At 42.5% G+C, this 26,863-nt stretch overlaps 1 protein-coding gene and 1 pseudogene across 4 annotated transcripts in view; one reads left to right on the top strand and one right to left on the bottom strand.

Annotated features, from left to right (window-relative positions):
* TRIM33 (tripartite motif containing 33) overlaps window positions 1-26,863 on the top strand; it is a 136,800-nt gene that overhangs the window by 29,672 nt on the left and 80,265 nt on the right. The gene's annotated exons all lie outside the window — the stretch shown is intronic.
* Window positions 6,676-6,784, bottom strand: LOC136626809 (U5 spliceosomal RNA; annotated as a pseudogene).

The following is a 26,863-nucleotide window of genomic DNA, read 5'->3' as shown; positions in this document are numbered from 1 at the left end:
ATCAGCTCAGGGAAGACTGAGAATTAGAGGCTGCAGAAGTGAAAGCTGGTGAAAAATGCAGGATACAAGTCATATTGGCTAGAAAGAGTGCTGTTGCTCATGTACACATATATTGCAGATTTCAAAAAAGTCATCTGAGAGAACATGTATGCTTTATACCACTGCTAGGGTAGACAAATAAGAGAAGCTAGCTTGGACCAAGAGCCAAAGGCTGTGAAAATCTGTTTTAATTTTGAATTGTTTTTTTCTGGGTTTTTTTTTTTTTTTAAGGATGCAATGCAAGTAAATGGATGAAATTCGAATTCCACTGTGAATTATGAGGGGAGGAGTACTTTTCTCTTGACTCTGATTTATACAGAGTTTACAGCATGCATGACCCCAGTACTCTGCAGCAAATCGCCATCCCATCTGGTCTGCATTTAGTTGGGCCATCATTTTGTTTTTCAACAGTACAGGGCCTCAAAACATTCCTTCTGAGAGCTACCTGACAAAGGAGAGTGATGGAGTGCTCTCCCAGATGACCTGGCTTCCAAACTTATAGGGTTGCCAGTCTGAATTTTTCTTTTCTGGGCAACCTAAGTAAAAATCATGGACTGCTAACATTTATTACAGACACATCAAAAACCATAATAATGAAAAAGATAAGTAATACATGTTTATACGTCAGAATCTTTGTATACAAATCATGTTTTTCTGACTATAAAATGCAGTTTCAGCATGATAAAATCTTGCTGAAAAGTGTCTGTGCCTTATCCAGAGGCAGGGCGGGTCTGGTAGATCCAGAGAGCCCTGACCTCTGCATTAATGAATCAGGTAGTATGCTAGTGCAGCATGCTGCCCAATCTTCAGTCGAACTGAGGACAGTGCAGCCATGATATCTATGGCTGCAATCTCCCTGGGGGATCCTCTCCAACATAACACTATCAGTCACATTGCTGCCCCTGTGTGTACAGAGGAGGACCTGCACCCTGTGGAGATGAGAGCTAAGCTCAAAGGTCTTGCAGTAATAGCAGGACCGTAGATGTCATAACTATGTGACCATAAGGAGCTAGAGGGGCGGTCATGCATTACTACGCTTGTATGTGGGATTTGGTGTTAAGATAATTAGTATTTAACATGTCAACTGCAAATGTGTATGTAGCAGAGTTGTATATACTGCAGAGCTTTGGATGTCAGTTATGTGTTCTTTGCATGTGTACAATGCATGTGCAGCAGTGCTGTGTGTATATAATGTCAACTGATGTGCTTGCGCCATTGTTTGAATGGATGCACTATGTTTCATAGGAGCCGACTGTTCACTATTAACCCCCTTTTCGATAATAGAACACCAAAGTTAATGACTGTAGCCCCTCCACTTTGTTAGACCCTCCCCCCCCCATATTTATATTAGTTTGACATAGTTTTTCCTCTTATGTTGTCCAAACCCAGGGGTGTCTTATAGTCATAAGATACGATAATTACCAGCATTAACTATGCGCTGTAAAATGACAATTAGTCATTACTTGCTCCAGTACCAACAGCCTCAAAGAAAAGTCACGGACATACCTATTTTTTTCACGTAGTCTGGGGGAAAAACTGCCCCATATTTAGAGACTGTACAGGAATCCCTGGACGGTCAGCAGCCCAGGGACTAGTCAAAGGGAAAGCGGTCCGGTGCTCGGCGCACATGTCAGCCTCTTCAGTCTGCAGCGCTACTTCTGTTAAAAACAGAAGGCAAACTGGAACTTTTGCGGAAGCAAAATGAAACTATTGATTTCAGTGGCTTTTTAAAAGAAACTGCAAGCTATGCGATTAAAAACAACAGTTTGATTCAGTTTCGTGTCTGTGCTCAAAAAAATGGAAGAGACGGAAATTGTGAAAGAGCCCTGAGTTATACATAAGATTTTTAAGGAGCGTTCTATTTGATTGCGATCTGGATGTTTTGTCTTACAACTGTAATTAATGCATGTGGCAGTAGAATAAGGCTCTTACACTGATTATTTATTTTTCCTTTACAGCGTTTAGGGTGCCGTTTCAGACGCCGCGCTAAACTGTTAAACTCCATTGACTTCAATGGAGCCTCGCAGAGTAGCGTTCAAATGCAGCGTTTCTAACGTCACACTTTTCGAATGCTGTCTTCTCTATTTTAGTGTGTTTTGGCTCTTTTGATCGCACCTAATCACCCATTGTAACGATGGGCTGCGTTAAACGCTCTCAAGCACTTTCAAACGTGTGCGTGTGTGTAAGTGGCCTTGCATAAGAAGTATACCTTTTTCTAGATGTAAAAGGATGTCAATTGCAGACATATGCCCTATCTCTGGAACTAAACTGGAAAAAAAGACTGCTTGGGGCAGCCATTAGATGCCATGGGGCTGCTGAAAGCTGACAGCTCCGTCCATATTGCAGAGGCCCGGGTTGGTAATTGCAGGTGCAGCTCCTATTGAATTCAGCCAAGAATCTTCTGTCTGTAGAACTGGAGCTATGGCCCTTTTGAAGTAGAACTGAGCTCTGTTTTGCCAAAACTGTAATGTCCTTAAACCCACAGGAGCTCTGGGTAATCAGTAGGGGAGGGTTCAACATCTGAAAAGTCCAACTGAAAAGGAACCTATACTGGAGCATTGTGTACAGACCCGCCTGTTTGTGTTTTGCATGCAAGTTGCGTCATGCAGAGGGTGGAAAATAAGTCTGCTTGATGCTCAGTTGTCCTGTCTGAAGAGGGTTCCTCCTGCTTTGCTAACAGCCTTACCAGTGCAGGTGGTACAACCTGCGGGCACCAGACAAAGCTTGCTCAGACCGACTGCTTAATAATGCTTTCTAGAAAACAGTAAGGGCTCCTAATTAGAAGTATTAGCTGAGCTTTCACCTTAAGAGAGAAAGTGGGCTGTCCCCTGTGGTGTTGACTTGCATGTATATGTACAAGTCGTACTTACAGCTATCTTTTTTGAGCAGCTGTATTTGAGGTAACATAAAAATGGTTCCCAATCAGACTCAAAGCCCTTTTACACGCAACAACTAGTGTTCAAAATTAGTTGAAACTGCTAAAAGTGAGTTATAATTGTCAGGTGTAAACGCAGGTAGTCATGCATTATTCGTTTACTTGTCGTTATCCACAGGTTTTCAGCAAGTCTGAAAACAATCTTTAGCAGTTCAAAATAAATTATCAATGTACTCATTGTGTTTGCTTGGCGTACAGAATGAGTACACCATTTACTCATGTCCAGAGAATGCAATGGAATTCAGATAACCCTCTCATAAACACACGCAGGTGAGAAAACAGCTCAGCTGGGTATGAAGAAAACTATAATATATATAAAAATTAAAGGGACTATATAATTTGTTTTTAAATTAAAACCAGATAAACATGTATTTTTTTAATGTTTTAACTTTCTAACTGTAAAATTTTTTTATTTTGCGGTCTGTACATGACTATGGGGATGGCCGTCTTTCCTGAGCTACTAGAAGATATGCTTTACAGCAGCTTCATGGGCCATTCATGCAATGGAGAGGAGGGGCCCATTGATTTTATATGGGAGACTGGTCTAGGCATGACCTGTGACCTGCAGAAGTCATTGGGCAGGGAGGGGGAGTAAATGGTCACAGCTTGTACCTATTGTGAATGGTGAATTCTGTGTTATCTTCATATAGGTGTTTTCTCTCAGTGTAACCCTGCCTGTGATGTTAGTTAGATGAGTGCTGCAAAGCTTCCTCTACAAATCAGGAAGTGACTCTAGTATTAGGCTTAGTGTGCAGGGGAGGGAGGAGGTGAGCTGTGACATCACTTATTGGGAATGGTGGATTCTGTGTTATCTCCATATAGGTGTTATCACTGTGTAATCCTGCCTGTGATAGTTTTTCAGCCTTTATCTCACTTTCTCTACAGAGCAGCAAGGGACAGACTAGTTAGTATTGAGCTCATTGGTCAGTGGGAAAAATACCAGATTTCAGGATTATTTAACACGGATTGTAAATGTGATTTATATAATAGGCTATTTTCTGATGACACGTTACCTTTAATGGAAAGTGAAAAATATTCTGCAACTGCATCAATACACCCATAATATGCTTGTGTGAAACCGGACATATGCAACTTTCTAGTCTATTGGCACATTGAGGTTAGCTGGGGTCATAAAAACATGAAATGAAGTGTATGACAAGTCTCCTTCCCCATCCTCCCCTTCTGTAGCAGTAAATGTCACATCTCCCTCCCCCACCTGCTGACTAATGCATATACCGATTCCCCCCAATTAGTTCCACCGTCTGTCAGTCTGACTGACGGATTGTACAAGAATCTTCCAGCTGTGTAATGGGACCAGGAAAAGTATAGAAAGTAGACAGAGTTAAAGGTTTTTAATAACATTCTACAAAATATCGTGTAAAAATACATGGTTTTAGAAAAAAATAACAAATCTGTAAGGGCTCATGTCCACAGGGAAAAGAAGAATTAAAATCCGCAGCGGATTTTAACTCTTCTCCCGCGCGCGGATCCGCACCCCATAGGGATGCATTGACCACCCGCGGGTAGATAAATACCCGCGGATCGTCAATAAAAGTGATTTTAAAAAAAATGGAGCATGAAAAAATCTGGACCATGCTCCATTTTCATGCGGGTCTCCCGCGGGGACGGCTCCCGTGGGCTTCTATTGAAGCTTATGGAAGCCGTCCGGATCCGCGGGACACAAAAATCACATTTTACTTACCCGCTCCGGTTCTTCTCTTTGGCGCCGCGCCATCCTCTCTCAGCCGCGGCCGGATCATTTTGCTTCGGCCCGGCGCATGCGCGGGGCACGTCACCGACGTCATCGTGCACATCCGCCGAGCCGAAGAATGAAGATCCGGCCGCGACGAGAGAAGATTACGCCGCCGCGAAGAGAAGAAACGGAGCGGATGGGAGGTGAGTTTATTGTCATTTATTCTCCTTTTCAGCGCTCATGTCCGCGGGGCAGGAGGGACCCGCTGCAGATTCTACATGTAGAATCCGTAGCGGGCCCGATTTTTCCCCGTGGACATGAGGCCTAAAGGTGCCCATTGCCTTAAAAGGGGTTGTCCAGGGTTAGGAAAACATGGCCGCTTTCTTCCAAACACAGTACCACTCTTGCACGTGGGTTGAGTCTAGTATTACAGCTCTGAAACAAATCAGGAATTGCCCAGGGTTGCATAAAGTTATTAAACTAATAGATAAAGCTGCTCCAGGGCAACTAAAAGCTTGTTGGTTATGACTGCCAACAATGTAAAACATAACTTTACTATATAACGAAATGCCTATTAAAATTCCTACACTCAGCTCCTATAGACTAACCTATTCATGGATCATAGATAAAACCATAATGGTAAAGAAATTGGTCAGCAAGCTGACTCCTACCATGCTAGAATATGGAGGGACGGAACGCCGGCCACAATCCCCCACATGTATATACAGAGCAGCAGTAAACTCCTCAGCTAGTAACCACTATAAAGGAATCAATATTCTCACCCTGCATGGTTTTCATGTGCCTAGCTACTGGGGTGTCAGCTCTTGTCTCTTAATTCTTTAATTATGTCTTCGGACAAGGGCATCTTGCCACACCTACAACCGCTTTCCTCCAATGTACTGTCTGATGGTATATGTCTTATTATCCACTGGACTGCTAAATGTAGCAGATGTCATAACAGAAGGGAAACCTTTTCTGTTACCGTACTCTCAGGGGTAAGAGCCTGTATGTGGATTCGCACTGATCAGACCTTGTTAAATAGTAAGTTTATGTTGTATTACTTCGGTGGGGGTCATAACCAACAGGCTTTTGTTTTGTTTGTATTGCAGCTCAGACTCCATTTACTTCAATGGAAGTGAGCTGCAATACCATATTCAACCCTATACATAAGGGTGGTGCTGTCTTTGGAAGAAAACCTCCATGTTTTTCTAACCCTGCACATCCCCTTTAAAGCCAGATTGGAGTGGTCACTTCTCAACAAAATTGTACTCTATATACAGTATTTTTTTTAGGAAGTGTGAATACAGAAAGTGTGTTTAGGGTGGATTTAATGGTAAACAGTATTTTTGTGAGACAACCCCTTTAAAGTAAGGAATACAATGCTTGGCGAAATAGTCCTTGTAGAATGATATAGCGGAATTTGCTGAATAATTATAATCTAAGCAGTTTTTTTCCTTTTTGAAATTTCCCATGTGTAAATCACAGCTCGGCTCTCTTGAGTGGTATCATATATAGATCCGAAGCTGCCAGTTTTATTCTTCTGTAATCTTAAAATTATATACTTGCACATTCTCCTGTTATGAACTAAACATTGAACTTTGTTTTGCACGTCCTAAACTTTTTTATTTATTGCAATTAACTATTTTTTTTGTTCCATTAGTTTTTAGATGTACGTTTCTGTAGATGCTGTGTTAGGTCAAAACCAATAAATTGTAGGTCATGTGAACTCCTTAGGGATATGTCACTGCTAGAAAGGTTGGAGCTTCCTAAGGCAGCGCTTTAGGTGACATGACCAGTAATGGGGCCAGACTTACCGCCTAAGGCATAAACTGCCTGACCTTGGTATTTTCCAAGTGACATTGATGAGCAATGAAATGACCCTGGGTCTGTTCTCGTCTGACACTATTCCACTTAATATTTATTCTTGTGCTGGTTCTCTCAAATCTTTTTTTTTTTTTGTATGCATCATTTTTTTTAGTGTGATTTTTAGTCTAAAGTCTTCTGTTTTTGAAAACTGGTTTGCTATCTTGTAACAACTACAATTCTTTATTGTACCTCTCCACGGAAATCTTTAGTAAAAGGTAAGATTTATTCGATCTGAAGAGAAGCCAGATTCTATTGGAAAAATAAATGACAAGGCAATGTGCCTTTAGTTTAAAGGGCCGCCCAGGCAAAAACAGTCACTGTGGCAAAACAGCAAGATTTGCATCGGGATTCTGCCCTGTGAGAACCAAGCCTTATGGTTAAGGTTATGGTTGGGTAGCACTAGTTCTAAAAATTGTAATAGAGTTTCATGATGAACATGTTTAGACCAGAGCTGGATAAAATATTGGAAAAGGCAGAAGATAAGAGATTCCTAAAGACAAACCACCTAAGGAAATTTTTCATAGACCACGCACCTTCCCTAAGGAGTAAAAAGGGAAGGGGAAAACTGGCATTGGAGCTACCCCAAAGGTGGTGTGTGGTGAGGCAGAACTGAGCTTCAACCTGGGAACCTCTTCCAAGCAATGATGCCAATCTTGTGTGGAGAAGACTGTGGCCCAATGCAAGGGAATAACTCAGGATCTGTTACAGATAAGTCAAGTTACAACATAAAATGCTCTCCCCCTTCACCCTCCCCAATTTTGAGGCGATTCCCGATTATGCACTGAAAGTCAGATTCTCTTCAAAATCTTTTGAATGAATGCACTCTGGATCTTGAGGTCCCCTGTCCATGGGCGACGCAGAAAATCCCTAGCGATATTCCACCGCAGGAGAGAGAACTGACAGGCTCACCGCAGAGAACTATCTCCATTCGTGGATAGGGGTTTGCTATGGTAAGCGTGCGCTGTGTTACTCACGGACTGTTTATTGCCGCAAGTAATGCAATGCACTATTGTCCATGGACAGGAGGCCTTATTGTGCTAGGCGTGGTAGTTCCAACACCTCTGGATCAAGGAAGAGAGAATTTGTATTCAATTCTTTGTCTTGTTTAAAATAAATAAATAAATAAATCTTCTGAATCTTTAAGAACAATAATAAATTAACACATTTAAAGGAGTTCATTGTTTACAGGAAGTTTGGGATGGAAGTCCATCACTCATCACACAGAACTCCAGGATGTGCACTATGGACTTGCAGCATACCTATTTATACTTATACACCTTTGGTATCAAAGGTATGAGATTTACAGTCAAAAGGGGGGGGATCAATCCTCTACACTTTCAAACTTTGATGCCTTCCCCTTGGCATCTCCTCAGCTCCCGGGGTCCTCACCAAAGTGTTGCTAGAGACGGTAGCATTCCTTAGAGTACAGCAGATAAATGGTTTTCCATACCTCAATGATTTTATTCTCGTTGCAAGTTTAAAAATTAACGATCATCCATTAAGAACACAAGCTCTGTTTCAAAGGCTCGGCTGGATTACGAAGTTTTTTAAAAAAAAAATTGGATCTGAATCTAATAAGACAAATTGTTTCAGGGAGTTCTAGATTTGTCAGTTCAGACAGAAAATAAACCACCTCAAACACAAGAAAGAAGATGACGAGTAGCAAAAACTTTCACTTTGGTGAAAGCAGATCCCAAATCTGTCTCAAGGGTTGGACTGGGTTCACGCACCTCTCAACAACAACCATAGATGCAAGTGAGCAAAGCTGGGAGCAGTCTTTCAGGACCAGGTTCTGCAAGGATTGTGGTCAAGAGTACAGTAGATGTCATCAAACTATCGAATTATGAACCGTTTGGGAAACATTATTTTGCCTGGGACATCATCTTCAAGGCTATAATTTAGAAATACTCTTGGACAACATAACCACAGTTTCTTTTGTGTGGCATCAAAGGGGAACCAGATCCCCTTTGCAATGAGGTCTAGTAGACAAAGAAAAGTTTTTATGAGCCGAAGGTAGTCCGATCTAGATTCATCTAATGGGAGAGGAAAATATTGTAGGAGACTACCTCAGTCACGTAGAAATACAGCCAGGAGAATGGGCTCGAAACAAGAAGTACTTCAGCATATTGGTGTCGAAATGGGGTTTCCCCTAGATGGAAACTTTTTGCCTCAAAGTCAAATGAGCAAACTACTAGAAATAGCTGTCTCAAAGTTCTCAGGAAGCTCTACAGCAGTTCAGTGAACCCTATTGGAAGAAAAGAAGCTAGTTTCTGTTACTGAACCTGTTGGCTGTGGAGGATCCTTTCATACAGTAGCAGATCGGCTGCACCAGGGTCCAATTCTTCTCTCAGATTGATCCTGCAAGGCAAATCCTAAAGCATAAGGGTTTTTTTTATTTTGTGATTAAAAATCCTTAATCAGTAGGAAATGGGTTACATCCAAAAATCTATAGGAAATTCTGTAGCTAGAGGGGCTCAAAAGTTCCGAACATTCCCATAATTCCTGATTTATTTTTTAAGAGGGTCTAGACAAAGGTCTCCGTTGTAGTACCTTGAAGGTGCAGGGAGCTTTTAGAAAGGACGATATGTCAGGCAACAGATGCCCGAAAGGCCATCCCAGAGACTCCTGTGTTTTACACAGGAACTAACATCACTTACTGGAGACAATGGGGCCGGGGATTAGTCCAGACCACCTGCCTCCATTCACATGAAGCAGGAAGTTCATAGGGGAATGATTGACTGCTTACACAGAACACTGTTTTCACTTTTTTTGCATGCAGAAACAGAACGACTAACGGAACGTGAAAGACTTCTCATTGGACATTCAGTCGGTGGATACATTTATGCTTACTGAGGATCGTTCAGATTCTTGCTGGTTCTTGGAAATCCGAACAATAATCATTCTGTGTAAAAGCAGCTTTTATTTAGTTTCTATGGAATGTCCGTATTGAAGAACTGGTTTAGTTCCAGATTCTTAAAAGCCTCTTATAGGTTATGACCTCCTAGAAGAGTTAACATAGCTTCTTTGGATCTTCATACAGTTTTGTCGGTGGATCACTACCCCGTTTGAACCCTTGTCTGTTTGTGATATCAAACAGCTATCATGGAAAGCAGCCTTTTTTAGTAGCTTTTACAGCAGCTTGTAAAGTAGGAGAAATTCAAGCCATTTCTTTTAAGGATCCTTTTTATGAAGATTCTTGAAGGCAATAATAAAGCTAGATCTAGCATTTTGTTTTTTTTCAAGGTTGTTAGAGTTCCATCTCAAGCAAGAAATCATTCTTACATCTTTTTGTGACAAAGCAAACAATCGGGAAGAGAAGCAGTTTCGTATGTTAAACGTTAGAGTTCTACATTACTTCACAGTGACAAAGCCTTGGAAAATGGAATTTTTTTTTTCCTCCAAACTGAATACACTAAAAGGCAAAAAGGTGTCTGAAAATACATTGGCAAATTGAATCAACGATACCACTGAAAAAAAAAAGTATAGAATTCAGGAAGAGCCTCCCCTGTCCTGATAAAGCTCATTCTACAAGAGTGATCTCTTCATGCTAGACTGAAAAAGTAGTGAAGGCTAGCCTGTTTTGTCCAATCCCACGGAAGAGCTTCTGTAGCACAAATTACTGAAAAAAGTTCAAATGGTCCTATGTAATAGCCAATATGGCAACTAGGAAAAGTGCAAATCAATTAATTTACCGTATATAATTTAGGTAAAATCCATTAAGTGATGCCTGTCCTTAGTAACAGAACAGGAAGTAAAAAAGGGTGATTACTCTTGTTGCCCATAGAAGTCTACGGGGAAGGAAGGCACACACAGACCTGTTAGATCTTATTGATGAGTTATTTACTGTTCAGAACCTCACTGCTAAGTACTTTAGTGCTCACAATAACTTCTTGGTGTTACAGAGAATTGAAAAACAGATTCCGCAGTTTTCTCTGTACAGTGTATAGAACACAGACAACTGAGAAAGACACAGATTTCAGAGGGGAAAAATGGAGATTAGAGTAGTTGTCTGGTTCTAAACTATCGATGGCCTATCAAAAGGGTTGGTCATCAATAGTAGTTCAGTAGTGGTGTTCCACCCAGGATCCCTGCCAATCTGCTTTTTGTTGAACCAGTGTGTTCATGCTGAAGAAAGCATAGTTTTGTCGGGGGCACTGTTTTGTGGGATAATTCTAGGGGAAGAGAGGGTGACGGGAAGCGAGGATCATATTGGAGGACTGTTAGTAGTTTGGGAAAAAACTGGAAAGCGCGCAGCTTGAAAGATGTAGGTGAGGGGTGACTAGAACTTGGAGCACATGCTGTGTGCTACTGTGAAATGTAGTTTTAGAAGCTCTCACATGTCTAAAAGCAGAACTGCCCAGTATGTTGCCATTGATAAGCTACTCAAAGTGGGAAAGATATGTGCAATGGAGGCTCGCAATACACTTTGGCATAGATCTGTCTATTGCAGCATGCAGTGATTTTGGAGAAATCAACTGATTGTTGGATAACCCCCTTCCTTAACCCTTTCTAATCCACTGACGTATGAAGACATGATTTAAGGCTGTACAGCTCCGGTGTTGGAAGACGTCCATCGGGGTTCTCTTACTGTATATTGCCATCCTCTCTGCTGTCGTAGCCTATCCAATGTGTCACCTCATGCAGTACTGGCTTTAGCCAGCATATAGCGCCAATGTATAACGGCAGAAACTGAGTAAGCCCCCTAGGAAAACTAGGATATAAATTGGATTGGAAAGGGTTAATACTGGCTATTGTAGAAGAGTCAGAACACCCAGTACAATGCAGCTCGCTGTGTATGGGACTGCATATCTACAGACTGTTCGCTCTGACTCCTGTCCAGCTGAAGGCAACTACAATTTGTCTCCTAATGACTACTGTCCATGGGCGTATGCGTAAAACACTGTGGGTCTTACCGCAATGTTTTACCATGTATGACTGAGTGCACCGCTTCAGAGCGGGAATGCGTATCAGAACGCTGCTCATACAAAATGTGTTGCCTATAGACAGCGTTTTATATACAGTCTATATAAATGTCTAGGGCTCACGCTGCATGGTATGCAGAGAAATGGAACGCGCTGCGATCTATTTCTTGTGCGTATAGACGCAGGGTCTACACACATGCATGGATCAATGAAAGTGCATTGACTTTTGACTCCATTCATCAGGTATCATACAACTGTGCAGCACACTGAAAACACGGCCATGGACATGAGCTCCAAATGTAAAATTTAGGAAGCAAATTAAAAAAAAAAAAATATATATATATATATAAATAAAATATGAAAATATATATTTTTATAATAGAGGAGACTTCTGTGCTGTGTCCCACATACTATATAGTTGGTTACTGCATTGTGGCTTCCACCAACATTCCTCCCGCCAGTGGTGGATTAATAACCCCCATCTGCTGTGACTCTAAATTATTTGAACTATCACACTGAGACCTGGTAAGAGATCTGTAGTCTACAGTGTTTCCTCCTAAAATAAGACACTATGTTAATTTTTGCCTCAAAAGAGACTGTCTTATTTTCAGGGGGTGTCTTATACTTACTCAGCTGCCGGCAACTATGTCCCTCGCACTGGTCCAAGTGCTGCTGCAGTTCTCAGCGCTGACAGGATTCTCTTCTGGTAACTGGGCTTTGAATACTCGCTTCCAGTAAGCACTATGATTGGTTCATCAAGCGCCAGCTCTGGATTGAGCGCTAGCCAATCAATCACAAGCTTATCGGAGTCTTACCTGGAAATAGGGGTAGGGCTTATTTCGGGGAAACTGGTTATACAAAGGTGCGTGTGCGCACATCAGATTGGTGGGACATTTCCACATTGGAAGATCGGCAGCAAGATCTGGGGCAAATGCCACATCAAAATCTGCATATTTTGATGCAGTTCTGAAGTGGACTTCACTCCTTCAATTGAAAGGGTGAAATCTACTGTGGATCCATGGCAAAATTTATCAAAAGCCACCACATGTGAACATACCTGTTGAAATAAACATTTAATTTGGATGATACTCAAGCCTCATCAATCAGGTATGCCTAACTATTCGATATGTCAGAGAAAAAAACGAGAAACACTGAAGTGATGTTTCCAAGCTCTTGTTTTATTGTTCTGATGCAAGAAGTTATATAGTAGAACAACCCTCACAAAGTAAACAATTTAAAGTATACAGTACCTGTCATACTTCTCAGTAAAATATTACAAAGGTTAATTGACAAAGCTGCATGCTCAGTGACTGAGACCCTATTAGTAAAATTTAAATGCAATGTGTGCCTTTTGCACATGTATGTCTTGCTATGCAAACGGCGCAAATATGCACGTGACACTACTGCGTAAAATATAATTCAGTACTTTCATACACCTTAGAGTGTGTTCACACTATTTTGATTTGCACATATTTTCCATAGCGGAGAAAAATCTGCATCAAAATCCACACTGTTGTGGATTTTGGTGTGGTTCAACAGCAGATTTCACCTTCAGTGTAAGGGGTGAAATTGGCTGTGGATCTGCCCCAAATACACAGCAAAATCCAGTTTCCTTGTCGAGGCTTGACGGGTCAATTATTTTTGGCCGACGCAGATTTCAAAATTTGCTTGTGGCAAGATGTGTGTTGTATGAGTTTACTGTGCAGATTTCTATAGCATTCAATAGTGTGGTAACATTTTGAACTAGGAGCGTGTTAATGGAGCCTATGAAGTACGGCGTTTCCTCATTCCATACAATGTCCACTTGTCATTTTGTTCTATACTTTTTCCATTTTACTGTATATCTCACTTTACATTAAAGATTTATTGTGGTACAAATGTTTATTGGACTCTTTCGGACTAACCATGGCCAGCTTAGTATTTTAGTTGCTGTCTTTCACATTTGCTGTATAAGTGACTGAGAACGACTGAACGAGCGTTTTTTGCGTGTTTTTTTTTAACCCAAATGATCAGTGAACAAACCAACGATGCATAACATGAACAAGCAAAACGCAAATGATTCTCATTCGTTAAGTCGTTGGATTGCATTTAGACTGAGCGATAATCTTTCTCTCGTTTTAAACTATTCTAAAAGCACCCATAGGATACATTCACACGGGCAAATGTACCTGCCAACCTGCGTTCTTCATTTAAAAACTCCTCGCATTTCTGTGAAATTGCGATCGATCCTGAGGTGCATGTTTCGCACGCATCAGAACATCCCAAGTGTTTCCCATTGATTTCAACAGCGATAAAGAACAAGCAAATGAATAGTGCACGACTGCTTCGCATTTAAACGTGACGATTATCGCGCAAATTAGTTTGAACAAATTTTAAGCGATCGTTGTATGTAAATGAGCCTTTTGAGGGTTACTCGGCCTGTGTGTTAACCCGGCTATAGATTTCTCAGATTCTCCACTGATGCATGAAGACTCTTGAGATGTTGATGCCTCCCTTGAGTGTCAAAGATGGTTATAAACTTTTACTCCCAAATTCTTCTATGGCCTTGAGATTTGAAGCGGCCTTTTAATATAGTAACTGTTACATGGTCTGTTATGTCCGTGGCTGGAATAGTGCTCAGCTCACAGGTAATTAATTGTCTTTTTCTTTTTAATTGTGTCGATGAGACCTCATCCTCATTTTTAGTTTCTGTCCTGTCTCTCCAACATAAAGGCCCCCAACAGAACATTCACTATACAAGATCGGGTACACCACATTGGACGTGGAACATGTGAATGTCCTAGGGATCTTATAGTCCTGCTGTGTGTTGAGTATTTGTAGCCTGTCCTCAGTATAAGTGAGTACATCTTACAACTCCTCCTTACAGCGATAAGTTCCTTTTTGTGTGTCAGAGGGCAATTCACTCCTGATTTATAAGGTTCCTCAGGTTTGGAGGTTACCTGTAACATAGGAGGGGAGGGTCCGGGAATATTGTGGTCAGACGGTCATCCTTGTGTAGGGTATGATGGATTTTCTTTGCGGTTTTCCTTAGTACCTCTAGCTGTGGATTATAAGTCACTACTAGAGGTACACTATTTTTTTCCTTTCTTCTCTGTTTGTTGGAGCAGTTTGACTTCTGGGTTCCTCTGTCTGTTGGGTTGGAGCAGATCTGGTTGTATCTGATGGCCTGCCTGTAGACAATGGACTTTTTTATGTTTGGGATGGGAACTGCCCCATCTGAGGTATGTGGGCCGATCAATTGGTTTTCAGTATAGGGATGTCAGTATTAAAGGGGTTGTCTCGCGGCAAACCTCAAAATTTTACCTTACCCCATTCCCCCTGTCACCCCCCCCCTGGCATAAAATAGCAATTTAAAGCGGTTTTTAAGCCGCTTGCTACTCACCGATGTGCTGAAATGTGAAGTTTTAAAAATCTTCTGCCTAAGATGGCCGCCGGTCCTTTCCCAGGGATGCACTGCGGTTTTCTCCCATGGTGCACCGCGGGTCTTCTCCCATGGTGCACCATGGGCTCTGTGCGTTCCATTGCCGATTCCAGCCTCCTGATTGGCTGGAATCGGCACACGTGACGGGGCGGAGCTACGATGACGACGCGGTGAGCAGCTCTCCGGCACGAGCGGCCCCATTCACCAGGCAGAAGACCGCACAGCGCAAGTGCGTCTAAAAAAGCAAGAAGCCAGCGAAATTAGACGGAGCCATGGAGACGTGGACGCTAGCAATGGAGGGGGTAAGTGTATAACTTCTGTATGGCTCATATTTAATGCACGATGTACATTACAAAGTGCATTAATATGGCCATACAGAAGTGTATAACCACACTTGCTGCCGCGAGACAACCCTTTTAAGTTGTTTGAATTTTTTATGGTGTCCAAAAAGTTGATTTCAGTATATGAGCAGCTTAATGTCAGGTTTATGGTGCAGTGGAATGCATTGAATATCTCATGGAATTTTATTAGTTCTTGCTCGGTGTTGATCCAGGTGGTTATGATGTCATCAATGTAGCGAAAGTAGGCCAGTGCTTTGTTGGAGCAGGAGTACAAAGTCACACTCCAGTATTGCCATAAAAAGGTTGGCATATTGTGGTGCCATTTTACTGCCCATGGTGGTTCCAGTGAGTTGCAGGTATATCTCTTTGCCAAAGGAGAAATAATTGTGTGTGAGGATGAATCTTGTGAGTTGTAACACCGATTCAGAGGTGACCCCCAACCGGCCCCAAGGTGTGCCTGGCAGGGGGTCAGTTCATCTTCATGTGGGATATTGGAATATAAGGACTCCAGTTTCATGGTGGCCAGGATGGCGACATCGGGGACCTACGGTTGGCAGTTTGTTCCATAGGTCCGTGGTGTTCTGCAAATAGTTACTTGTATTTCTCACCATTGGTTTGCGGACACCTTCTACCCATCCTGAGATTTCTTCACGAAGTGTTCCCACACCTGAGATAATAGGCCTCCCTGGGTTGCCAGCTTTGTGTAGTTTGGGAAGCATGCAGAATGTTCCAACCCTGCGGTTCTCTAGTATCAAGTCCAGAAGTTTTTTTGGAGCCCACAGACAGGCTTCTGATGACCCTTCTCAATTCCACAACATATTTTTGAGCCTGATCTTGATCCAGTTTGGTGTAGCATCTGGTGTCTGTTACCTGTCTGTCTGCTTCTTTCTTGTAGTCCGAGTTCATGAGTACAGCGCCACCCTTATCTGCAGGCTTAACGTAGCTTCAAGCCTGATTTAGACACGATTATCGCTCTTTTGAGCGATAATCGCTGTGTTTACAGCGCAAGGTGATCGCTCAATTGTTGAGCGATCACCTTGCGCTCCGAGCGGGAAATTTATAAGACAAGCAGGGGCCGCTTGTCTTATGCATCCAGCTGTCCTTCGCTCAGAGCGCCTGGCTGTTTGTACAGCTGGGCGCTCTGAGCAAGATATGAAGAACAGAGCTGGACCACTCTGTTCTTCATAGCCCGCCTGTCTTCACATTGTTTCTTGTCTGAAACAATAGTATCAGCTGTATCCCACTTTGAATTCCTGATAACTGAAAACTGCACGATGTCAGTGCAGTTAGACACAATTATCGCTCAAAAATGGCTTTGAGCGGTTTTTTTTTTTTTTGAGCGAAAATCGTTGTCTAAAAGGGCCTTAAAGGGGTTGTCCCGCGGCAGCAAGTGGCTCTATACACTTCTGTATGGCCATATTAATGCACTTTGTAATGTACATTGTGCATTAATTATGAGCCATACAGAAGTTATAAAAAGTTTTTTACTTACCTGCTCCGTTGCTAGCGTCCTCGTTCCCATGGAGCCGACTAATTTTCGCCGTCTAATGGCCAAATTAGCCGCGCTTGCGCAGTCCGGGTCTTCTTCTGTTCTCAATGGGGCTCCGTGTAGCTCCGTGTAGCTCCGCCCCGTCACGTGCCGATTCCAGCCAATCAGGAGGCTGGAATCGGCAATGGACCGCACAGAAGAGCTGCGGTCCACGGAGGGAGAAGATGCCGGCGGCCATCTTCACCGGTAAGTATAGAAGTCACCGGAGCGCGGGGATTCAGGTAAGCGCTGTGCTGTTTTTTTTTTAAGTCCCTGCATCGGGGTTGTCTCGCGCCGAACGGGGGGGGGGGGGTTTGAAAAAAAAAACAACCCGTTTCGGCGCGGGACAACCCCTTTAAGAGACGCAGCCTGCAGAGGGAAAAGCGAATAAGTAGCCAGAAATCGTATTGTTGCTCGTGTCCACGCGCAGCAGTTATTCTGAAAACTTAGAGTGTGTTCTAACTTCCAGCAGTTAAAGAACTTTTCCAGGCAGCACCGGATGTCATTGCCGGGATACATCGGGGTCAGGGTGGAAGTTCTTGCTCCAACCCTTATGTAGTAGCCGGCATTTGTAATGGTAGCTCTCATTGAAATCAATGGGAGCTGCACTTGTAATTGCAGTCTGGGGTCCCATTGATTTCACTGAGTGCTGCACCTGCAATTATGAACGCCAGCTACTACACAAGGGCCGGAGCAGCGGCTTTTGCTACGACGTGTCCCAGGACTGACTGCCGGTGCTGCTTGGAAAATCCCTTGCCTTTTTTAAGGAGCTAGTTTACATATATGTACCCAAAAGTATCTGTTCAAAATAAATCCAGGACATGACATGTTATCTGCATGACATCGGATTAAATAACTATTAGTGTTTGCTTATGGTCAGTTTGGAAATCCCATACATATTTACCACTCCCTATGTTGTCATATAAATATATGACTGACTCCGTGTGACTCATGGTTACTCATGGTCATGCCTACGGCTGATTCATGCTTGGTTTACTTCTGTAATTTGGGATGGGTGTATTAGTCATGTATGAGTCATTCCTATCGGCCATTGTAAGGCCGAGCTCAGATGGCTGTAATTCGCTGTGTGCCGCCCATATGAAACAAGCGCGTGGGATTCCGCAAGTGCGCAAGGAGATGGGGGAACAAAGTACCTCAGTGCCCCATGTCTTAGGAGTCCATTAAGGGAATCTGTTGCCGTATTATTGCAGTCCTCATCAAGAGCAGTGTAAGGTAGTAAGTGACAGGCTTGATGATTAGTTATGCCTGCTGTCTTTTTCTCCGTAGTAGTTTGGGAGAAACTTGCATTTTATAACTAGCAGCTAGACACAAAAGTAGTCTTTGATACTGATGAGCTGTAGTTAGACGCACCCCTCCTACCCACCCACCTACCCAACCACCTACCCAACCACTGATAACTGTCTTTCTATGCACAGTAATAGGCAGACAGCAGTCAAACTGTGGCTGGAGGGTGGTGCTAGCTGTAGCTCGTGAATATCGAGGACTACTTCTTGTGATCCTCTACATATGTGTTGCCACTGATACATATTTTTTTGGCAACAGGTAACTTTATTTTCTAAAGGTAGTGTATTTTTAAAAAGTACAGCAAAAAAATTCTAATCAAATTTTGTATTGCGACCCGACGGAATAAAGTAATTGCGTTTTTGCCACATGGTTACTATGTTTACACCGTAAAAACAAGCCACCTCAAAAGATGGCACAATTGTGTTTTTTGTTTTTACTTTTCGCTCAACATAAACCTTTTTAAACTTTTTTCTCAGTACATTATATGGTACATTAAACAATACCACTGGAAAATAAAACTGTTCTCGCAAAAAATAAGCCCTCCCACAGTTACGGTCAGTGAAAATATAAGCGTTATGATTATTTAAGCATGGAGAAAAACCCAAAAATGTAAAAAAAAAAGGCAGTGCGCTAAGAGGGTTAAATTCATATTCTGACAATACATTCCCTTCTAAAAGGGTTGACTTGTCTTTCTCATGCTGTACACAGCTGAGGTCGGTGTGTTTATAGGCACGTCACCACTTCACCTATGTAAATAAAGCGTCGCGGGGAGGGCCGAAGTAGCAGCTTCTCTTTTTCTAAAAGGTAGGAAATTTTGTAAAGAAATTCTCTTGGAAATCCCTTTTATAACCCCTTGAGTGACACGCACGCAAATTTTCCAGGAGGAGCTCCACTGATGATAGCCCGAAAATCTTCTGGGCTATATCGCTATGTATCACTATGGGAGCTGCAGAGCACACTGCCGTAAGCTGTGGCACTGTGCTCTGCCTGCACAGACCCACAGAGCAGTGCAGGACTTTGAAAAACGGAAGCGGGAAGATATTGCCGATCTACCGGCAATCTTCTGCTTCTATTTTCAAAGTCCTGCACTGCTTTGTTTACAGGTTGCCATTGAGACCATCGGCGTGTCAGAAGCCAGCCTATGACCTCTGTGGCAGAGAGAGCTGGTGCTTGGCTGTCAGAGGATAGCCAGCCACCAGCTCTACACAGCAGAGAATGCAGAGAACCTCCGATCTCTGCTGTTAACCCTTTGCATGCCGTGGTCTATATGACCACAGCATGTAAAGGGCTGACAGAGGGAAAGGGCTCCCTCTGTCAGAGGATAGCCAGGCACCAGCTCTTACACAGCAGAGAATGGAGAAAACCTCCGATCTCTGCTGTGTTAACCCTTTAAATACTGCGGTCTATGCGACTGCAGCATGTAAAGGGCTGTCACAATCAGACCCCCGGAATGTGATCAGGTGGTGATAGGTCTCTGTGGAAGTCCCATAAAGGGACAAAAATAATTTTAAAAAAAGTTAAATTATTAAAAAAAATAAACATTTTGTCTCTTTACTTTGTAAAAAAATTAAAAACAAAATTACACATATGGTATCCCTGCGTCGTAATGACCCAGAGGAGGAAGTTAGTACATTATTATGGAAAAATAACATTAATACGGCTCTTGGAATGTGGAGACACAAAAGCAAACCTTTTAAGAAAAAAAAGTTTTAAATGTACAAAAATTGCAAAACATAAAAAAACTGCATAAACTTTATCGACGGAATCGTGCTGACTCAGAGAATAATGTTATCACATTTATTCTGCACGCTGAAGCCTGTAAAAATGAAATCCAAAAAACAAATGGCAGAATTTTTTTCCCCCAATGTCCCTACAAATTTTTTTACAAAAGTTATGCAATACATTATATATACCCAAAAATGATGCCATCAAAAAGTACAACTTTGTGCCGCAAAAAAACAAGCCTTCATATGTCCGTGTCAATGAATAAATGAAAAAGTTATGGCACTTGGAACGCGACCTCAAAATTAGTTGAAATGAAATGATTAGACCATTTAAGAAAACCTGCCCTGGTGGGTCTGACAGGGTGGGAAGAAACCCGCCACTCAAGGGGTTAAATCCCAGGAGGAGTTTCCTAGAGTGACTACATTTTACATAAATTTTCAACACTACTACCGGTAGTAGACGTGATGGGAACGGACTGTCGAAATTGTAAGAAAAGATGCTCCAGAATTGTTATACTGCGGGGAATATAATTACTAACAGAGTTGTCGGATACTTTTTAACATTGTAAAACCCTGACAATGGGCTGTAGGCGCAACCCTTAGAACAGAAGGTTCATTAAGGAAGGGACACAATTCTTTATTAACCGCCAGCATATTTGATGCGTTTCAGGGAAGCAGCCCCTTACTCAGATATGGCTGGAAAGAGTACGGTTTTGGACATGCAGAGGTGCTTAACGCACTCTGGAAAAGACCTGCCCTTCTACTTTACCATTCTAGGATTCACTCTGTAGAGTTGGACGGGACCTCCAGGGTCATCGGGTCCAACCCCCTGCGAAGTGCACGATCACTAAATCATCCCAGACAGATATTGTCCAGCCTCTGTTTGAAGACTTCCATTGAAGAACGCACTACCCCCTGTGGCAATCTGTTTCGCTCATTGATCTCCTTCACTGTCTAATATCTAATCTGTGTCTCCTCCCTTTCAGTTTCATTCCATTGCTTCTAGTCTTTCCTTGTACAAATGAGAATAGGTCTGATCCCTTTGCACTGTGACAGCGCTTCAGATATTAAGTCTTCTCTCAGCCCTCCTTTTTGCTAGCTAAACTTTCCCAGATCCTTGAACCGTTCATCATAGGACATGGTTTGCAAACTGTTCACCATCATGGTAACTTTTCTCTGAACTTGCTCTAGTTTGTCTTTCTTTTTTTTTTTTTTGAATTGGGGTGCCTAGTAATGCACACAGTATTTCAGATGAGGTCTGACCAAGGAAGATCAGAGGAGAGATCACTACCTAATGTGATCTAGACTCTCTTTCTTGATACATCACAAAATTGTTTGGTTTTTTTTTTCTGCTGCATCACACTGTTGACTCGTGTTCCATTTGTAATCTAGTAGTATAACCAAGTGTTTTTTCACGTGTCCTGCTTAGCCGAATTCCTCCCATTTTTTTTTTTTTTTAAGTTTTTCCTGATGTAGTACTTTGCATCTCTCTCTGTTAAATACCATTCTGTTAGTTGCTGCTCAAAATACTGTACTCTTTCTAACTATCTCTGAGGAAGGGGCTGTGTCCCTGAAAAAGGTCAAACGTTCTGGCTGTTAATGAAGAAGAATCTGGTTAATTCCCTCACCTTAATGAGCCTTCTCTTGTAAGGGTTGCGCCTGTGTTTTGCGTTACTACGCCTCGCCATAACATGGTGGCGATATTTGACCCATCACCTTTTTGACAACCCAAAGAATTTCTCCTCTTCCATTTGGACCACACCGGTGGTAGAAGTCGTGGCATATATTTTCCGTGCTAATACTTGGGAATTATTGTAGTCTTGCTGTTTTCCAGTGCATAATGTGTGCACAGTTTTTGTTACTCAGATGATTCGCGTCCATGTGCTTGTTTAGACTATAAGGTTGTATAGAGAGAAAGTGTGCTACTTCCCAAAGCTCCCCTATTAAATACAATATCCCCTTGACATGGTGGACTTGTAGACCTTACAGTCGGGGCACTCGCTAGCACCAGGCTGTAATTATCTCCAGAAAGTGGTCATAAAAATGTAGTGTTATCACTGAGCAACAGCGGTGAAAGTGGCGGGCGGTCTGTGACGAAAACTGCCATCCACCCCGCAGCCGCTGCGGTGCATTTATAGGCTGCACTTCTTCTGGAGTGATGATTTATTGCTGTGGAGGCTGTAATAAATCTCTGTTTTGGGACTCAGAAAGGCAATAAATCTTAGATGGGCACAGAAGTAAGGATGGAAAGCCATGGATGCTTTATCACACTTAAGCCCTGCTCCTATAGCAAACGTTATCTAGCGGCCTGCATGCATTTCCATCCAGCAACTTATTGGGCTGATTTTTTTATTTCTTTAATATTTTAACGGCTAGCTGTAATGAAAAGCCTTCAGTACATTAATGCTATACGGTATTGAGGTTACAATACAGCTCCGAAATTGCTTTATTCGCCATTACATTGTGGGTTATGTTATAGTGTATATGGTGAACTAAAGGGCTATTGTCACTGAACAGTTATCGCTCAAAATCCGATCCTTTTTTTTCCTCGCACGTAGTATTAACGCGCAATAATCCAGATGGTGAAAACGAAACCATTAAAATCGTTTCGTCTTTTTTGCAGCTGTTATTTTCACGGCTGCAAGTGGGATAAAAACATTGCCACCTGTTTAAGCTCTAAGACCCATAATTCTGTTTTTCCAGCAGCAGATGTATGTGAAAGCTTGTTTTTTGTGCGAACTATTTGAGGTACATGTGGCTTTGGCTTTTTTTTTGTAGGCAAACTAAGCAGAAATAGGAATTCTGGCACTGTTTTTTAAAATTATATAAAATTTTATTTTTACAGCGTTCAGCGTGAACGATAAATGGCGAAGTATTTTCATTGTTAGGTTTGTTACCCCTTTTGTGGGGTATTTTATCAATGTAAAATGGGTTTGGGAGGAAATTTTTATAGATGGATGGATGGATCTATATATCTTTTTAACTTTTTTTTTTTTTTTAGCCCCTGTAGCTGTGCTCATTAGATCACTAGAATAGTACACTGCATTACCTGTGTAGTGCATTCTACTAAGCCTATGACAGCAGCCTGTTAGACTCTACTGGAGGTGGGATCCTAATATGCTGAGTTACATGGCAGACATGGAGGCTTATGGCTGCCATGGGAACCCATTGATACCTTGCAATCACACTGCGGAGTGCTGACGGGTGACAGCCTCCTTTCCCTGTTGTCTGCTTATATGCTGCAGGTGCTATTCATTTTGACATATAAAGGGTTAAACTGCCAGGATCTGATGTTTCTCAGCCACGCCACCAGCTTAAAAGCATGTGAAGTCAGTAAAAAGGACTATTTAGCAGTCACTTAGGGGCTTGTATGATAAAGCAGTATTCACTTGTTACAGTCCTCTACCAATCCAACGTGGATCATTTTTTGTTTGCTCTCTGCCAGCTAGTAGGCTTAGTAGTCATGTGACATGGCATGTGACTGTTTCTCGCCCAAGGGAGGTCTCAAAAGTAATGCCAGTATGCGGTGTGTCTGCTGTGACCAGTCATTGGTGGCATTATAGCTGGCGCATCTGCAGAAAAATCTAATGTGGCTGTGACACTTGTCGTGTGATTGGGGCCTTAGGCCTCATGTCCACTGAGTAAATAGAATTGCAGAATCCGCCGCGGATTTTGCTCATAGGGAATTATTGCCATCCGCGGGTCCATTAAATTGATTTTTGCACCTGCGGATGGCATTTAAAATGATTTGCGTTTTTCATGCGCAGGAGAAAAAATGCGGCATGCTCCATTTGCCGCGGATCGGCAACATTGCTATCACATTGATAGCAATGTGTGCGGATATCTGCATGCAAAAAAATGCCATTTAAAGCAAATCCGCGCGGATTGTATTTTTTGAGTGGACATGAGGCCTTAGTGTTTCTAGTTTAAAAGGTTATTTGAAAGGTAAGAACTAATTAGAGATTACATAAATGTAGCATTCTGCTGTGCCATATCTTGGTTGGTGGAAGGCGCTGTAGCTTCTCATAGACAATGATTCCATAGAAGTCTTTGTATCCCCAGAGTAATGTGGACTTGGATGTAGAAGCATAAATACCCTGTTTGCTTGAAAATAAGGCAGGGTCTCATATTAATACACCAAAAGATTTTCCTTTTTTACATGTGCACCTGCTTGGATACGGTTTGCATTGACTTTTTATTAACTGCAACTAGGGCTTAATTTTTGGAGTAGGGCTTATAGTTCAAACCGCCTAAAAATCATAATGGGGCTTATTTTCAGGGTAGGTCTTTCAGGGAAACTGGTAGTAACTGTACAGCATTTATTTCTTCACCTGCCTAAAACGTTTGCAAAGTTCTGTACATGTTCCTACAGTTAGCCCGATTTTTGAGAAGAGATCTAACTTGAAAAGTTCTGTGCAAAGTTTAAAAGCAGTTGGGCGCTATTCTTTCCTTTCAGACCACCTACTTTAGGGAGAGCCTATCAACGCTCCTAGCATGTTTGTTTTAGTAAATATTAGCATTTTTAGCATGCAGGATCTCCTTTTCAAAGAACTTTTTGCATTGTGCCATTCCTCTTTTTTGTTCCTTTTTAGAAATGCATGAATAAATTGCCAACTGGGTATTGCAATTGCCCCAGTCATTGGCATGTGTTCCTACAGTCATGCCCTGTCTAGTCAGTGTTGATACTGTCAGACAGCACATGTATTTGCTGAAGGTCATGTCAGGGCTGTGATCTGTTTTTAGCCTTGGAGCTTTTCTAAGGCCGCCTCCGGCTGCGAGAATTCTCGCAGCGGGACCCGTCCCGCGCCACTGCAGGGACCAGCACGTACTCGCCTGCTTCCGTGGCTCTGGCTGTTTGATGTGCCGGCTGCCGGGCGGACGGCGCATGCGCAGACACGAGTCGGTGGCTGGGGAGTGAGAAATGGAGCATGCCGAGATTTGTTTGACGCGAGTGGCTTCACGTGGACAAATCGCGGCCGTCTGCCTAGGATTGCGTTTGCTAACGCAATCCTATGGCAGCTTCCACGGGCGGAAATACTGCGGGGAATCCCATCGTGAAATTTCCGCCCGTGTGCCAGGGGGCCTTAGTGATATACTTTTGATAAGGATAAGCTATGGTCAAAATAAAAATTGAACGGTTTTGGTAGCATTTATTTATTTTTATTTTACTTTGGATTGTCTGATAACAGCCTGGTACTTGCTCATACAGCAGGGACTGGGGAAAGCGCCGATCCACGCTCTTTAAACTTTTAAATGCCATAGTCAATGCAACCACATCATGTAAAAGGCTGACAAGAGGGAGCACCCTCTGTCACCCATAAGTCCCCCATGGTATGATTGTGGGGTCCTAATGGGTTGCTATGCCACCTGGAGGCTTGAATATGGCCTCCGGGTCTTCCAATTACAGTGGCCTATGAAGCTCAACCCAAGGGCTCATTCCTACAAACACATTGGTAAAACGTTGCGGGTCTTCCCGCAGTGTTTTAACAATTTTTGTAAGCATCGGCTCTGCCGGCAGAAACCGTGTGTGACTGAGTACTGCACATGCTCGTGTATCACACGCACATGCGCATTGCTACTCTTTCTATTTTATTTTTTAAATTCCGCGCTCTGTTTCAGATCGGGGATGCATATAACAACGCTGCCCATACGCAATATATTGCGACAATGTATTGCGTATGGACAGCGTTTTCATATGCAGCCTATACAAATGTAGGGGGCAACGCTGCTTGTGTACGCAGTGAAATAGAGCATGCTGCCATTTATTTCTCGTGCGTATCAACACGCAGTGTCTACACCCTCATGTCCATGGATCAATTAAAGTACAAAATGTGGAGGAAAACACCAATTTTTTTTTTTCTTTTAAAGTTGAAAACAAGAAGTCTTTGAATGTGGCAATTAAAAATAAAACCACTATATAGATTTGGTATTGACATAATTGTACGGCCTGCAGAATTAATTTAACATTTTATTGGACTGAACTGTGAACGCCACTAAAAAATAACATGGCAAAATTGAATTGCAATTTTGTTAACCTAATGTCTCGAGAAAAAAAAAGGAACAAAAAGCAATCAAAATGTTATGTTCCCAGAAATTGGATGACTGAAGACTAGAGGTTCATCCCGCAAAAAACAAGCCCTTAAAAAGCTTCCGTTGATGGGGAAAATAAAAATGTTATGGCTCTTGGAATGCGACACTACAAAGCAAAAAGCAGAAAACTCTCTTGTACCAAAATAGCAAAACCCAAAACTGTATAAACCTGGTATCGCTGGAATCGTACTGACTCAAAGAATGTCATCACGTTATTTTGCTTGCTGAACGCTGTAAAAATGGAATCCAAAAACATGGTGGAATTTCTTTTCCTCCTTTCCTAAAATGTGATTTAAAAAAATACAACTTGTCCCACCAAAAACAAGCCCTCATAAGGCTAAGTCAATGGGGAAAATAAGATATGGTTCTAGGAATGATGCGACGAAAGTAAACTGAAAAATTAGTTGGTCGTTAAGATGCAAAGCAGCTTTGTCACTGAGGGTCCATTTAGGCGGGGCGAATGTTGGGTAAACTATGTCCGACACTCATCCTCGCTCCCATTCTCCTGCACGGGAGCTAGTACTGCTTGCGTGCTCACAGAGCGGCCAGCCGGGGGGACAGGGTGGCTGCAGGAGATTTCTCTCCTCTCGCTCCTCCGCCCCGCTCCATTGACATAACAACATAGCGGCCGTTCAGTACTGAACGGCTGCTATTTACACTGAACGATGCTGCAAAAGCGATGGAACAGATCGCTCATCTTTCACTGTAAATAGTGTCCGTTCCGGCCGCTCTGTTAAGTCAACAGAGAGGGGTGGGGAAGCGAGAGGAGAGAAATCTCCTGCAGCCTTCCCGCTGTGAGCTAACTATGCTAGCTCCCATGCAGCAGCACCAGAGAGTGTGTGCGGGGGACGAATATCGGGCATCGTTTTCCCGTCTAAAAGGGCCTTTAGGGGTTCAGCTATGGCATAAATTGGGTCATGTGACCCTTTGGAACGGGTTGTAGGGCAGGGGCACTTGCACTCAGCGCAGCACACAAATCCGGCAATATCCATTGTTCTA

This window comes from Eleutherodactylus coqui, chromosome 4 (assembly GCF_035609145.1).
Source record: "Eleutherodactylus coqui strain aEleCoq1 chromosome 4, aEleCoq1.hap1, whole genome shotgun sequence".
NCBI lineage: Eukaryota > Metazoa > Chordata > Amphibia > Anura > Eleutherodactylidae > Eleutherodactylus > Eleutherodactylus coqui.
Note: the sequence above shows the minus strand (reverse complement) of the source record. Positions and strands in the feature narration are given on the sequence as shown.